Source organism: Lygodium microphyllum, chromosome 13 (genome assembly GCF_053477565.2).
Source record: "Lygodium microphyllum isolate KBCC chromosome 13, Lygodium_microphyllum_v1.1.10, whole genome shotgun sequence".
NCBI lineage: Eukaryota > Viridiplantae > Streptophyta > Polypodiopsida > Schizaeales > Lygodiaceae > Lygodium > Lygodium microphyllum.
In genome coordinates, this window is record NC_141147.1 from 155,523,001 (window position 1) to 155,539,547 (window position 16,547).

The window sequence follows — 16,547 nt, forward strand, 5'->3', positions numbered from 1 at the left end:
TGTTACTATCTCATTTCATTTTGGTACACTTGTTAGTTTTTTTTTTGCTCTTAACAGTTACTATACCATTTTAATTGGCACTTAGAATTGGTTATGAAACTACACCAAAGGGATCTGAGTATCCTAGAGGGATTCAATTCATTGCTGGTTAGTGTGACTTGTTAAGGGGTGAAAGGCCTCTTGCAAAAGGCATAACTATGTTCTTTGGATCATGTTGTGCGTTACTTAGTTGCTTGTGGGTTCATGATCCTGACTGTCCCAGAGTCATTCACCACGTTGTGCCAGGTGTTAGGGCTTGAATTCCACCATATATTTTATGCTATTTCATACCTTAGCCTTTGTGTGCATGTAGTCATGTGAGATCAACCTATGTAGTGCAAAAGGTATGCTTGTATTAAATTCCTGTGTTTCAGCAAATATGTATGTTCCTGTATTTTCTATGTTATGGTTCTGAATGCCCAGAACATGTGCATATGTCCATCTATGCCCAAGTGCATGTAAGTGTACTTAGGTGTATAAAAGTGCACAAGGGTGTGCCATTGGGTAAGGAAAGTGCACATAGAAGGCCTCACTGTCTTCCCTTACTCCCCCTTGCAAAGAAGGTGGGCATTGGGTTGCAAAAGAAGAGAGGCATGTCGCATATGCAGTAGGGTTGACTATAATAATGTAGAGTTGCTATGGTCAGTACCCTAGAGTGCTCTTATAGTGTGAGAGTGGATGAAGTAGTACACTAGTGCAAGGTGTAGTGCACAATGGTAAGTCGTAGAGCATCAAGTAAGTGTATGGATGTACATAGACTTTTATGCAAGTACAAGAGGTGCTTGGGGATATGAATGCAATGCAAGATGCAACCTAGGTACATAAGAGTACACAAAAGTGCACACAATATGAGTTCCTACAAGTACTCGTGTAATAGAGTGCACAAGAGTCTACAAAAGTGCATACTAGTGTACACGGATGCACACATGTGCACATTAGTGTACCATAGGCACACATGAGTGCACGCTAGTGCACACAAGTGTACATAGTCCCATGCTAGTCCACAGGATGCAAGGTGATTTACTACTTCCCTAGTAAGTGGTAGAGTGGCGTATAGGCCCTAGAGGTGCCTAGAACCTTTCTCCTTTGGTTCATCTGTCCTCCCTTGTGAATAGGTGGGTACCTAACCAAAGAGAGGAAAGGAAAGAAGGACCAATCATGGGCCTACTTTGTAGTGGGTGCCTCAGATTGCACATGTGCACAATGGTAGTGCAGTGATGTGTATACAACTTTCAAGGGATTATTATGCAATATAAGTATACGGATGCATGAGTGCATAAAGTATGTTCATCAATGTACATATGTATAAGAGCATGTGCCAGTGCAACAAATTGAGTTTAGTACATAGCGGAGTGCACTATGCTATATACTTAGAGGCAAATAACTCAAAACACCACAAATTTGAAGTGCGTAGACAACCAATAACTTGACTTGATTAAACTCAACATATATAGGCATGTGCATGAACTTAAGGATCACTTCTCTCCCTTTAATTCTCTCCTCTTCATTGCAATAATATCCCCTACTTAATAATAGTAGGTATGTTGAATCACATGCTTGGAGGAGATGTTCACTAATAAATGCTCACCTTATGGTTATGAAGCAATTGATACTCCTCTTTTTCTTTCCTTCCTTGGTGGTTCCACCTCCTCATATGGTGGTTCCTCCTCCTACAATGGTGATTTGATGGTGGCCCTTCTCCTATCATGGCTCTCATATGTTGACATGCCAGGAAGACGGTATAACAATAAGAGTGAGCATATGTTGACATGCCAGGAAGATGGTATAACAATAAGAGTGATAGAGATTGTAGAGGTGAAAGAAATGCAGTATTGGTTGTTAGAGGAAGTATGATGGTATGTGGATGTTTTGGTTGGGGGTGTAGGAGAGTAGGAGGAGTAGCTTTGTGATGGAGTGTGATGCCAATTAGGGTGTAGATGATACTCGTAGTGACATCGCAGTGAGGGCTACCATAAGTTAGAGTCACAAATCATAATAGTGGGGCATGTGGCACAATTAACCAGAATGACGATGATGGTGGTTTGGGATGCATAGCTACCACAAGCCAATGGTCATTGTAGCAACTAGCCATCCACTATATCCAAGGGTGGCATGCCCCCCTGTGTGCTTCATTGTAAGGCAACTCCTATAGTGTTGAGGCAAGGCAACCCCAAGCAGGAGTTGATAGGTGCCTTGTTAGAGGGTTTCAAGAGAGTGCCCACATGTACTTTGCTCTACAAGGTGGTTCCCGTAGCATCCAGGCAAGGTAGCCCAAAGTAGGAGTAGACCAACGGCTTACCAAAGGGCCATAAGATGGCTCTAAGTAACTACACTATGATGAGTTGGTGGCTCCAAGGGCTCTACAAGTGGTTTGCATAACATTAATGGTGAACTCATGGCAATTTAGGGTAGGCAATGGCTCCATAGCATTCTGCAAAAACAGAAGGGTAGCAAATTAAAAACTAGAATGTAGCAATCTCTTGAAAAGAAAAAATATGGGTGCACAACAAAAGGGAGTTGGCACAAGACATGGAGGCTCAAGAAATCTTCTTCTTCTTCTTCTTTCCTCTCTCTTCTTCCATTCAACAGTCTATACACAAAGCAACTCACTAAAGTGACAGATGCCTTTGACTCTGAAGTCTCTTTACACATAGCCTCTCTTTTATTTAGTATACACATAGGATATGGACTTTTCCTATTTTATATTTCTCAACACTCCCCCTCAAGCTTAAAATGAGCTTGTAGATAGAATATCCCAAGTGCACTTTTGAAGTACTCAAATGTAACTTTACCTAAGCAGATTGCCCAAGCTTAGAGTCACAAGGGTGGTCACTAGTGTATTCAAGAGGTTGCTAGCTACTTGCCTCTCTCCTAACTCTGCGGTTCTTGGCAATGGCCATGACTAGTTTGCTAGCCCGAAGCATTTAGACTTTATCTAGGCAGCCCTACTTGTGGTGCCATCACCTCCCTTGATTTTGGTCATGGGAGAGAGACTAGCGTGCGATCATCGATCTCCTCTTCTAGTATGATCTTAGTGTCTTTTAGGTACCCCTGGGACTCATTCATCCACTCTTTCACCTTCTTGATGGATTCGAGTTGGCACTTCGGGTTGGGATACTCCCCGATCTTAGCACTTCCCTTTTTAGCCATTCGTGGAGCCAATGTTTCTTCCTCTATGTCAATGACTTTCCTTCCAATAGGCAGTGTTGTGGCACTTTTGGTTTTGAGAGTGACCTTAGCGTCTAGCCTTTTCTTTCTTCGTCTCCGACTCTTCTTTCCAACTGAGGTTGCATCAAGGTTGTTAGGTCATGGCAATGATATACCGGCTTGCTTTGTCTGCATACAGGTCATGACATGCAATGGGATAGGCGTGACCTCCCCATTGAGTGTCTCAACACCGAATAACCCCAATGGAAATGATGGCTTGTTTGCCAATGAACTAAAGGATGGCCTCTGTCTAGGGCAATCGACAAAGAGATGAGTGATTCCACACTCAACGCATCTCAAGTCAGCCTTACCTCTATTTGTTTGCTCCCTCTCAGGGCAATGAAAAGAAATGCGTCTTAGGTGACCGCAAGTCCAACACACGATTGGCTCTTGGGTCTATGCTCCTAGGCCTCTGCCTCTCCCTCTACCTAACGCCATCAGCGGCACTGGTAGTCCATATAAGGACTGTATTGCCTTCCTCATTGTACGATACATATGGGTTTACATAAGGCTCGTTGCCGCTAGGCTTGTCCATATAGTGGACTGAAGTATCACTCGGTGGATGGGTCACATAAGATCCAAGTGGTCTAGGGATACATGTAGGATTTATTTCCATCCTAGGGATGGATGTCTTAGCATCATTAGGTGCAAGGAGAGCCAATGGGGCTCCCCTTCCAAAGAATTTCGGTGGCCTATTCGCAAGGTAGGGTTGATCATAAGGTTGCAGGTATAAGAGTCTTCGAGGTAGTCAACAATGCATGGCGTCATGGTCCTACCACAATTAGTGCAAGGTCGTGACCTAGGGTCTTGACACTTGACTAGCAAGTGGTTTCTGCCACAATGCACACATTGGACGTATGGGCACATTGGCCATCTCATCATCTCTTGCAGTTTGGCTATGTCCATCCTAATCTCTACTAGCTCTTGTCCCGAATCAGTGTACTTCCCTTTGTCCTACGCACTTGGGCCTGCTCTCTCACTTGGCATTGAGGCCCTCTTGGAACTGTTGGCATTGGACTCTTCTCGATTCAAGCCTTTGGAGCTTCTTTCCTTGAGCTGGTCATCCACTCTAATAGCTTCTTCAAAGACACTTGCTAGTGCATCTCGTTGCAAGCTCAAGTTCCCGGCCAAGGCTTTGTAGAGCTCTTCACTTCATATTCCATTGATGAATACCTTGGATACCACTCTTTTGGTTGGTCTCTTGCCCATAGAGATTCTCTTAAAGAGGCTTCTCACATGGGTCACATAATCTTGAATATCCTCTTTCTCTCTCTACTTAACGTTCATGAGTCACACTAGCAAGTTATCCGAGTACCTAGATTCGAAAAATCTCTTAATGAAGAGATTTTTCAAGCCATTGAAATTGGCACGCTTTGTAGCATCCAAACTTGTGTACTAGGTCCGCCGGCCCTTGTCACCTAAGCATGGTTCAAAAGCTTGGGAGCATTGAGTAGGATCGATGAGACCATTGGCCTCGTAAACCTGCTCAAACTGCTCCACAAAGTTGTACGGGTCGTCGTTTGAATTTTTTATTGGCTCTTAGAGCCTTGGTTGACTCCTAACTATGCCAGTAGCGATATTGCTAATGTTGCAGTGCTTTGCTTTGCTGCCTTGTTATCTAGCAGCCGCTTCATCAGAAGCTCACTCAGTGTGAGGTCTCCTTCTAGCGCTCTCTCGCTCTCCGAATGATTTCTGCCTACTAGGGCTAGCACTCTCTAGATTTCTCGCATTTCCATGCTTTGGCACAAGCTCCTAGTTTGCTGATCCTAGTTGTATCTGGCTAGGCCTTGCAGAGCCCTATGTGTCAACTTTCTCTCCTCCTTAAGATCTGCCATGATGTCCTCTACAAGTCTACCGCAGTGTTCTAGCCGGATTTGAGCATCATATGTGTTCACTAACTGTTGGACAACCTCAAGAAAATGTCATATGTCAAGTTCTTCATTGCTTCTATGGCTCGAGCTGCCCTCTTTTATATCTGAGACTTCTTGCTCTGCCAAGTTGTCGATCAAGTTGATGAGGTCGGGTAGATCCACTTCCACAATAGTGTTTGTCCTTATTGTGTCTGACTTTTTAGCTATGTTCTTCACTTGGTCTCACTTTTGGGGATTCAATCACCCTTCTATGTCTTGGGATCTTCTCTTACTAGTGGGTTCCTTCAAGGTTTTATGTCTGAGTGAGTTCCTTATTAATCACAACTAGCCCTCAACTTACCCTCACTTTGTGCATGTGTGTGTGGGTGTAATCTTTTCAGTGCATTGCGCACAACCAACCTCTTCGATCTCTTTAAGTGTGTTTCGGGTGTGCTAGAAATGAGAGTGAGTGAGAAAACAAAAGTGTCTACGTAGCTCTAGCGCTCTTGTTTATGGGTTGGCTTGATAGGATTGTACGTTCAATTTTTAGCTGTCCTCGTCGACTTATAGGGTTTTTCGCCATGCTATTCTGTTCAGCTTCTCGTTGGTTGGGGTTTGTCAAATTGCTAGATTTTCTTTCTCACGCTATGTTTGATTTACCAGAGTTCGATATTGAAAGTTGGACGTTCGATTTACTAGTGTTCGATTTTCTAAGAATCGAACAAGGTCATGTATGATTGTCACAATCGAACAAGGTGTGTCCAATCGGACGGCGTGGGTTGGTTTGATTGGGATATGTCTGATTCTCGTAATCGAACAGGGGTGCTTGGTCCAATTCAAATGTATATCTGATCAAACATGTCACTAAGTCCGATTCTGTGGTCTGATTATCGTGATCGGATCAGTCGAGTATCTGATCGGACAAAGTGGTGTGTCCGATTTTGAATCGGATGGAAGTGGTGTGTCCAATTCTACGTGTCTAATTCTCGGAATCGGACAAGGTCTTTGGTCCAAACGTCCGATTCTGCAGAATCGGACACTGGAAAGAGCGTCCCATTCCGCCGATCGAAAATGCGCATTGATTACAATTTGCTAAAAATCTCCACTCTAATGCTACCATCACCTACAAGAACTTCCAGAAATCAAGGGTGTAGGCCAATGGCATCCTATACCTGAATCTTGCAGAAATCTCCGATCGATCCAATGTGGACTCGTGAATCTTGTAGAAATCTCCGATCAATCCAATTTGGACTCGTGACCTGCAATCTCTCTCTCTCTCTCTCTCTCTCTCTCTCTCTCTCTCTCTCTCTCTCTCTCTCTCTCTCTCTCTCTCTCTCTCTCTCTCTCTCTCTCTCTCTCTCTCTCTCTCTCTCTCTCTCTCTCTCTCTCTCTCTCTCTCAGCCAGGACTGCAAATGAGACTTTCCCTGGTCACCCAGGACCTTAAACTCTTGTTGAGTACCACCTTAGCCTTCCCGATCACTCCCCTTGCGACCCTGATACATCTAAGGACTCTTTTTTTTCCATTTTTTCCTTATTAGTACCCGTTCAGACCTGTTTTACAGCAGCGAACCCTAAGCTTTCCACTCTGATTTCTCCCTCCTATCCTACTCTAAATGCAACAAAAATAAAAAACAAAGTACTGAAATGATTTCTCCTACTCAACTAATAATCAAAAACAAAAAATACTTACTTGTAGCACGGATTAAAAACCCAAAACCTCCTACCTATCTCAAGCTTCGGTTCAAGGATGAAACCCTTACTTCGATGCTCGATTTAAAGCGTGCAAGTGCTCAAGCTTGAATCTATTGGTCCCGCCAATGGAACCAAAATGTAGAGGCGAGCTCAAGCTCAACCGGCAAGACCCACCGACCGCTTATTATTCAAGAATTTCAAGTGAGCACCAATGGCTACTTCTCACATAGCCTACATGATATCCCTCCCTATGAATGTAATGAGCTTACTTTAATGCCCGATTGAGTTTTCTCCTCTCTCCAACACACCAATAGCTCCACGATTCGTGATGCAAGCTCAAGCATCCTCAAACCTCTTCCTCCAAGTTCCATCCTCCATAGTCACGCGTAAGACGAGAGAAGAGAAGAGAAGGAGAAGAGAGGAGATGGTGGAGGGCTTCACCTCCAAGATCCCTCACCTTCACACATTCACTCCCTCCCTCAAGCACTCACAAGCAAGCAAGTAAGAGAAGAGAAGAAGAGAAGAAGAAGAGTCCACTTTGCCACACACCAAAGAATGAGCTCTCATTCACTTTTTGAATGTTATATACATGCCCTAAAATCCCATGGGCATTTATCCCTTTTTTACATGACTGGCTATGGGTATTTTTTCCAGTGTCCTCCTATCTTCCTAGCTTCTTTCCTACCGCCCATCTACCTTAAAATTTTGCACAGGTGAGGCGCTCTCAAAATAAATCATGATGCACCTTGCGCTCTTCTACAAAAGTATTGACTTGCGCTTTTTCTTGTGCGCCTTTCCCCTTGATTTAGGAATTTTCTATGCTTCTTGTGTTTCCATCTTTTTCTTGGCGTGCCTTCATCTTTCGTTTCACTTTTGCCTTGGCCTTGTCTTCTGCTTTAGATTTTTCAAAATTTCCACCTTATTTGTCTAAGGGTTAACACAATGGCTATATGCAATCACTACCTTATTATGTGCATCTTCTGGTCATGGGTATGGCCAAGCACTTGGGCAATAGCATGCAAATGTATATGAGTACATACATGGGCAACTACATAACTATCAACAATGAAGTAATCAATATGATGAACAACTTAATCACTAATATGAGCATCCTTATGAGCAATGTAATGCTCCTCATCACAAAAGATAAGATCAACAACTTGATCATTACTATATGAGAGCATCCTTGTGAGCAACGTGATGCTCCTCATAGAAGATACCTCACTAGTGATAACATAAGAGAAATGCATGTCCAAGGCTTGTGCTATAAGTGTGCTAAGTCTATATCTACTAATCACAAATACAAATGCAAGGTGAAGAATGTTAAACTAGTTTTAGTACTATAGTTTCTTGATGAATAAGAGGATCAAGTGGCAAATGAGCTAGTTGAACTCTAGCCCCCACCTTGACTACTCTAAGCCATGATGAGAGCATCTCACTATAGGAGAAGGAGACCTTTCAGTCTAAGGATCTAGAATTGCGGGTCATGGGCATGCAACACCTAGAGGTTGATGTAGTAAATGTAGTGGTGATTTCAGCCTCATATGCTTCATCCCTACATAGCATGGCTGTCCTTGATGAGTTCATGGAAGATCTAGTAAATGACACCATGTTAGTCATTGAAGATTCATTATATGAGATAGTCATGATTCGAGCTATGTTTGTCTATGGTTTTTGGAGTACTCACCCAATGGATGACAATGATATCAGTTTTCCTTTTGATCTTGGAGGCTAGAGGATGACTTTTGAAAAACAAAAGCATTTAGATATATGCTTATCCTAGAATCACTCCAACATCTTCAAGGGATTCAATTAAAGAGAGATGATGTCAATTCATGAGCTCTCTTTGATTATAGTTTTTTACAAGACAACCCTCTATTTTAGACTAGATTTGATGCTGACCTAATGAAAAAGATGCACAAGTTACATGGCCAAAAAGTGTTTGATGAGAGCTTTGTTTAGTGCTATCAAATGCCTTGATTTGATTAGCCCATCAAAAGATGTTGCAAATTTAGTACAACAAGGTTGCAATGGAGAGTGTAGTCATTGTCAATCAAAGAGCTCTTAACTAAGAGTTGTTGCCCAATATATATATATATATATATATATGGCACTTACTCCTCAGCTTATCAAATTTCACCTTCCATGTACATTCTTAAAGACTTTAGAGACTTTAAACTAGCCTAAATAGAGTAGTACATTGTCCCTTTTCACCACTTGGAAAAACCATGTAATAAGTCTTATATTTTACTTATTAGAACAAAAACATCTGAGTGGGGATGGAATCTAAAGAGTGCAAAATGCGAGAAAAATACAAAAAATGACTCGATCACATTGATAGGGGTATAAAATATGTAAAGGGACTCAATTAGAGCAGCCATAAATTTGAATTAACTAAATCTCTTCACCTTCCTCATCGCTTCCATGGCTTTCGTTCCTTCTTTCTCTCTCCTTCTATTTCTCTCTCTCTTTCTCAAGTCTTTCGCTCTTCCTTCTATATTCTTCTCTCTCTCCTTAGTCCTCTTATTTACACCTAGTGCAAGAGTGAAGTTACCTAGTGTAAGAGTGATCTCTTAGTGCAAGAGTGAACTTACCTAGTGCAAGAGTGAACTTATCAAGTGCAAGAGCAAACTTTCCTAGTGCAAGCATGAAATTACCTCAAGGGAGAAGAGCTTCATCACACTATATCCCTCACTCGTGCAATCTCACAACCTCACATATAACTCCAAACTTAAACCTCTTACCATGAATGGGAAGAAGAATAATAAAAACAATAAGAGGATGTAGAGCTTCACTTTCCATTAATCGCTCTCTTAAACAAATTTCTCACTCACTCACTCTCCCTCACTCTCAACAATGGAGACAAGGTGATAGAACAAAAGAAGTGAATGAAGGCTTCAATAGTTGCACTAGCAGAGCTTTCTTAGCATGGATGTACCAAAAGGGTAAATATAATTGAGACCTACCACCCTTATATAGACTAAGGTTATGGTTAAGGTTATGCCCATGGCACCTTATTTGTGTTTTAGGGTTTACATCCCATTTTGCATTTTAGCATTTCCACATTTTTGAATTAGGGTTTTCACCCTCTCTTGGGTATCCTACCGACTTCATGGGCTCTAGATCAGTCGATTCTTGAAACATGCTTCTACCTTAGGCTAATTAGACCTAGCCTATGCTATTCTAATTACAAGTGCATGTCCACAATGTATACAACAATTGCAATTGTGACAAATACAATTGCAAGTGATACATACAATGTGTATAAGTATTCTAGGCTCAAATCTCACAAAATAATACAACCATAATCATGTCATGTCCATGAAGTACTAAAATATTCTAAGTGTCTAACAATAATATATCAAAGCTCTGAAAATTAGTGTCCTTTAAAGAAAGAGCACTTGCAACTTTACTTTTTTGGACTATAGCCTTCCATATTTACTACTAACAAATGTCTTATAACAATAATAGGGGATTTAAGACCCTCCTAAAGGAGGGGGAGATAGTAAAGGTTAGTTATTCTAACAAAATCTTAGGTGCCATATACAAGGTGTAGGAGCTCCAAGGACATAAGGTGTAGGTCAAAGGAGCATATAATGAAAGTAGTCTTGTATTGGAGGAGATGGCATGCAATATCCAAGACCAGAACTTGGGAAAAGAGAATTAAGAGAGTTTGGAGGTCAGCTCCCTCCAAGAAACTAAACTTTTAACTCTAGAGGGTAGTAATCAATAAAATTTCCACTAAAGAGAAGCAATGTAAGGTCTTTGGATCCCTCCTCATGCCTACCCTATAAATGAGAGTCAATATCAATTTAGCACCTATTTTGGGAGTGTATCAAGGTCCATAGTTTGTGGAGGAAGCTAAAAGATTGGACTGGTAGGGCTAGCTTTTATGATAATTGAATTGCAAGTTGGTACTCTTTGGAGACAAATGCAAAATTAATGAGAAATACATGAAACTATGGAACACCACATGAGGTATGGTTATAAGTGGTATTTGGTATTTCAAAAATGAAAGGGCATTCAATAGATGCACCAAAGTTGTAGTCCTCATAAATAATTGGCCATCAATTAGGAGTGAAATCCTTTCCTTTTGTAGAGACTTTGCAAGTAAAGACAGTCATCAAAGTTTTCTATAAAAATTAAAAAGAGTCAGATGGTCAACCCCCTAAAATAGCCATATATTGGCACTTTCTATATGCTTAATTTTTGTTCTTTAATACATCTACTACCACGTTGTTAGCCATGGTCATGGTCTCACACTTTATGGATCATGTATTATGCCCTTAGCATGGTTGGACCTTAGTTATGTTAGTCTTGCGTGTGAGGCAGCCTCTATTTGTCTCATGAAGTTCACAGCCTCATGAAATGCAATTTTAGGGTAGTTGCAAAAACGTGACATGATGAGGCATTTGGTGTATTCTTCTCATTGATCTGGATATATGTGATGTCTATGCTTAATGTATGATGGATTTATCTGATTATGAATAGAATCTGGCAGTTGTTGGTGCCATCATCTATGGTATCCTTGTATCATTTGCAGCACGTTATGTGTGTTGTACTTCTTACTTTTTATTCTGTAGTGCTGAATATAGTATGTCTAAGCTTCCCTATTATGTATTCTACATAGATATTTAGGGCAACAACACTTTGCTGATCCTTTGCTATATGGAGTACAATTTTTGTATGAAGTGAATTTTCTATTTGAAGCAAAATTCTTGCATGGAGAAGAATTCTAGCATGAAGCAATTTCCTTCATGAAGTAGTTTCTTGCATGAGGTAGAGTTTTTGTATGAAGCAGAATGTTGTAAAAATATGAAAATTTTATCAAGACATGGAGCATGGTAGAATGCCTAAAGCAGTGATAATTGCTTGAAGCAGTGACAACTACCTAAAGCAATGGGTAAATCAAAGGAGAAGAAAAAGTGGTGCAAAGTTTGCTTTGAGTCTTGACATACTTCAAAGCAATGTTCTTATGTTCATGGGTCTTGTGAAGATAGAAAAGCTTGCAATTATTTTTGCCTATTTGATTTATGCAATGAGTTTGATGGTATCCGCAACAAGAGGTGTTTATCAGCAGTAAAGAAGGCTTCAAGTTCAAAGATTGATAAAGCATGGGAGAAGTTGGATTCTTTTGAGGATATTCTTCATGATGGTTATGAATGGCACGATGATCATGAAGGCAAGAAAGTCAGGTCTCGTTCAAGCATTAAGCATATTGGGAGATTGCTTACAGCAGTTAAAAAGATCAAGGAAAGATATGAAGATGTTTTGGATTCTGATTCAAACTCTAATTCAAGTTCAAGTGATGATGATGATGATTGGTGCTCTTAACCCATGGTCTTGCCAAGAGATTGAGGTAAAGGGAGCAAGAGAGGACAAGAGCCAAAGAAGCCAAGCATCCTCGAGTGCCCCAAACCCCACAGAGCAACTTGCCAATGGGAGACTAGATCATCATACACTTTGCAGCAATAATCTCAAGGTATTTTCCATATTTTGGTATTTTGCAAACTCTTATAATCAATCTCTAGTCAACTTTAATCAAGAAGAAAGCAAGTCGATAGTTATCAACAATGAAGATGATCAGATTGGTGATCAAGAAGATTAGTTATGTATTCCAGAAGATGATGCTGTTATGGATGATAAGTTTGAGGATTATGGTTATTGCAATGAAGATATCATTGTGCATGATTTTCTTAGTTCTCTTATTGATGTTAAGGAAGATAATGCAACTACTAAGTTAGATTTCAATGAAGGAACTTTGCCAGAACTTGAAGAAGTGCCACTACTTGTAGTGCAAAATGCACCCTTTTTGGATGTATTTGTTTAGGATACCAATGTTTCCAACATGCAAGATAATATTTCAGCTCATTGCATTGTTGGATCTGAAGAACAAGTCAGTGTTCCGCTCCTAAAATTGAGGAATTGCAAGATTAGCATTGTAATCCCTTTGCAAGAAGAGCAATATTGCAAGATTTGCACTACATTTCCTTTGCAAGAGTTGATTGAATATGAAGCATTGCAGAATGTAGTCAGTTTGCATGGTTTTTCTGAAGTTCCCCATGAGATACACTCTATGATTCAGCCTCCAATTGAGATGATTCATTGGTTTTCCGTTGAGCTTGAAAAGGAGAGAAATGCAGCCAATGTTGCAGCAATTGAAGCTTTGTCTATTATTAATCGGCTTCATGAGGAGAAAGCATTACTACAATAGGAGGTTTCTCAACTAAGGAATGTAATGGATTCCCAAGTTTCTCTTTGTTTTGAAGTCATTAATGCTCTTAGGAAGTTGTTATGTAGAAGGATAATGAAATTATTGATTTGCATACACTGTTGGTATTTTCTCCTAATTCAAGTCAGTGTTATTCTTGAGGATCTCTATGCATTGAATGATCAGGTTCTTGATGTTTCAATCCAAACTGTTATTTCTGAAGTCTTTGAGGACTCTGATCAATCTATCATTGAAGTTGAAGTATATGGAAGTATGCAAGTATCTACAATGGATATCTATGCAATTCATATTGCAGCAGCAATGGTTGATGTTATTCATGTTGATTGGTTTTTGAGCATGAAAGTATTAATGCTGTATGAGATGGATGCTTGTAGCAAGTGTATGTTACAATTTTGTGTATCAAGAAAGCTTCAGAATGATATGCAAAAACCTAAATTTCTGCAATTCTTACTGCTGAACTTTGAATTCTTGCAATAGTATCTTGACTTCATGCAATAGCAAGCTGAATTTATGTAGTACCTATAGCAGCAAGCTGCATTCTTGCACTTTCTACAGCAACAAAATGTACTACAACAAGCTGAAATATAGTCAGAAGTGATACAACAACCTCAAAGACAACAAATACGACAATCACATGATGATTAATGGTTCCAAGTACTTGAAAATCAGAAGTTACAACTTGTTGTGGATTATCTTACATATTTCTTTCAAGATGCAATGTCTTATTCAAGATCCAAATTGGGTAGTACATTGCCATACATTTATTATGATAAAAATGCTAGAGCATCATTTATTATTTTTCAAGTCAATGAAATCATTATTTGCATTTGGAGCAGTAATGTACTTATTCTGTTATGGTTCTATATCTTCATTCTCTATGATATACTATGGATGTCATTGTATATGATGAGTTCTCAACCTTGTCATATTTCATTGAAATGGTTGCACTATATAACTATGGTTCATTACTTGCCAACAATTGTTGCATATAATTTCATTCTAGCTATAATGCAAGGGGACATTGTTCGAGTTGATTATGATGAGCCATTGAAGGATTCATGGATTCAACAAGTAGTTGGAATCAATTTTATGCAAGTCACTATTGCAATGCCTTATGCAACAGTAGTGTGAAATTCTATGGATATTATGGTTATTTGTCAATTTTATGAGATAAATAGTTCTCAAACTTTGACAATATCTCATTATACTTATGCTAGTGATATTTTGTGTTGGCAATACTATCTTTTTGTCTTAAATGGGCAAAACAGATGTCATTCATGTTACATGAAACTACAATCTTGATGAAGGTGATTGTAACCTTGCTACAACAGATAGGGTTACTGTAGCAAGAAACAAGGTTATTGCATCAAATAATAAGGTTACTACTGCAGGCAACATGGTTACTACTCCAAACATCATGTTTACCATTGAAAGTGAACAATAACCCCCTGCAGCAACATAGTTACCCCATGCAGCAACACACTTACTCTATGGAGTAGAGTAGTGATTTCATATAGCAAAGTAGTAATTTGTTTGTGGAAAGCAATGTTATTCCTAAGGGAAGGAAACACACTAATTTGAAAACCCTTAAAGATCAAAAGAAGCCTTATTTAGAGATAGAGGAGAATCTAGACAAAGCAAGCTAGCAAGCTATTATAGATGCAAAGTTAAAATATGAGAATACTATGAACAAGTCCTAGAGTCTTTGAAGATGATGTCCGAGAGGTGTATTTGGAAGCTGAAACATGTTCTAAACCATTAAATGTGAGTATTTTAATTGAGGAAGACTTGTAACTTATTTTGGCCTTACAAAATATAAATGCAAAAGAGGTATCCATTACAAAGATCATGTAGATTTTGATGGTTAAATAAAATAGCTCATTATGGATGTCCAGAGGGTCATTCAAAAGTAGGTGTCTATGGCAAGTCAACTAAAAAAATGGAACTAAAATTGAACCAAGCAAGCTATGTAGGAGATATCACAATCCACATATTCGTATATGGCACCTAATATTTTCTTAGAATAACTAACCTTTAGTATCCCACCTCCTCTAAGAGGGTCTTGAAGCCCTTAATATTGTTACAAGACATTTGCTATATATGATTATGTGGATTGTGATATCCTCTACAAAGCTTGCTTAGTTCAATTTTAGTTCCATTTTTGAAGTTGAATTGCCATAGACACCTACTTTTGTGTGACCCTCCGAACATCCATAATAAGCTATTTTCTATTACTATCAAAATCTGCAGGACCTTTGAAATATGTACTTCTTTTGCATTTATATTTTGTAAGGCCAAATTAGGTTTTTTAATAACGCGGTAATAGATGTATTAAAGAACAAAAATTAAGCATATACAAAGTGCCAATATATAAATATTTAAGGGGGTTAACCCTCAAACTCTTAAAACACTTTGATGACCCTATTCTTGCTTGCAAAGGCTCTACAAAAGGCAAGCATTTCACTCCTAATTGATGGCCGATTATCTATGAGGACTACAACTTTGGAATCTTTTGAATACCCTTTCATTTTTGAATTACTAGATACCACTTATAACCACAACTCATGTGGTGTTCCATAGTTTCATGGATTCCTCGTTCTTTTTGCATTTGTATCCAAAGAGTACCAACTTGCAATTCAACCTATCATCAAGGCCAACCCTACCAATCCAATCTTTTAGCTTCCTCCACAAACTGTGGACCTTGATGCACTCCCAAAACAGGTGTTGAATTGAATCTAACTCACATTTATAGAGTAGGCATAAGGAGGGGATCCAAAGACCTTATGTAGATTCTCTTTAGTGGAACTTTTATTCATTGCTACCCATCGAAGTTGAAAGTTTAGTTTCTTGGAGGCAATTGACCTCCAAACTCTCTTGATTCTCTTTTCCCAAGTTCTAATCTTGGATCTTAGGTGCCATCTCCTCCAATATGAGAGTGCTTTCATTATATGCTCCTTTGACCTGCACCTTATGTCCTTGGAGCTCCTACACCTCTATAGAATCTTGCCATTGGGCACCTTCCAAAACTTAATAGGATTGGCATAGTTGATGACTCTAGAGGTGGGCCAAGAGGGCTTGTTTTTGCTCTTGACTCTCTACATAAATGCAACTTCCCCTCGTTTAGCTTGAAGAGGTTTTGAAATCTTTCTAGCCCTAGAAAGGAGAGGCTACTATTGTCACATATGTCTTTTCACCTAAGAAGTCCTTTGGCCACTATGCTCTTGGCCACACTCGGTTTGTCCTTCACATGGTTGAAAGGGGGGACTTGAAGGCAAAGTGGCCAGTCCAAATTATATGCATTAGAGAGGAATCCCCTCTCTTATCTTGTGCTCTAGCCCAACTAGGCTCTTCCATAACTTTATGCCACACATTGAAAATTTGTTGCACCACCTCAAATTGAGACAACTTGATATTTTGCTCGATGAGAATGGGGTCCATCTAGCAAGTACCCCCTTGAGGCTAGCCTCTCAATTTAATCAAACTACCAATGCCTTAACAAGACAATCCATGGGTGGTTCTTCTCCAT